Below are 372 nucleotides of genomic sequence, written 5' to 3' on the forward strand. Positions count from 1 at the left end.
GATGGCAGTTGCTTCGTCCGGCGCGCGAGTAGGTACGACGTACGTACAAAGGTCCTTGGTGAAAAATTTTTCTCAGATCTTATTTGTATAATTTTTCAGAATATCTGTGTGATTTTATAATCTTTTCAGATTGGAATACTTTTCAGATTGGAATACTTTTCATAAATATTTAGAATGTCTACATCTTTTTTCAGAATTTTTTAATTTGGTAATTATGAAGTATCCTAAGATTTTTATTATTTTTTGTTCTACAAATTTCTGATAAAGTGTTATAAAATCTAAAATAGTTAAAAGTATTTTTTTTAAATTGTGGAATGAGAAATCTCAGAATATTTCAGAATTCACATGTATGAAAAATTCAAAGAGAAGATG

Source organism: Mycetomoellerius zeteki, unplaced genomic scaffold (genome assembly GCF_001594055.1).
Source record: "Mycetomoellerius zeteki isolate Tzet28-1 unplaced genomic scaffold, Tzet1.0 scaffold1088, whole genome shotgun sequence".
Classification (NCBI taxonomy): domain Eukaryota; kingdom Metazoa; phylum Arthropoda; class Insecta; order Hymenoptera; family Formicidae; genus Mycetomoellerius; species Mycetomoellerius zeteki.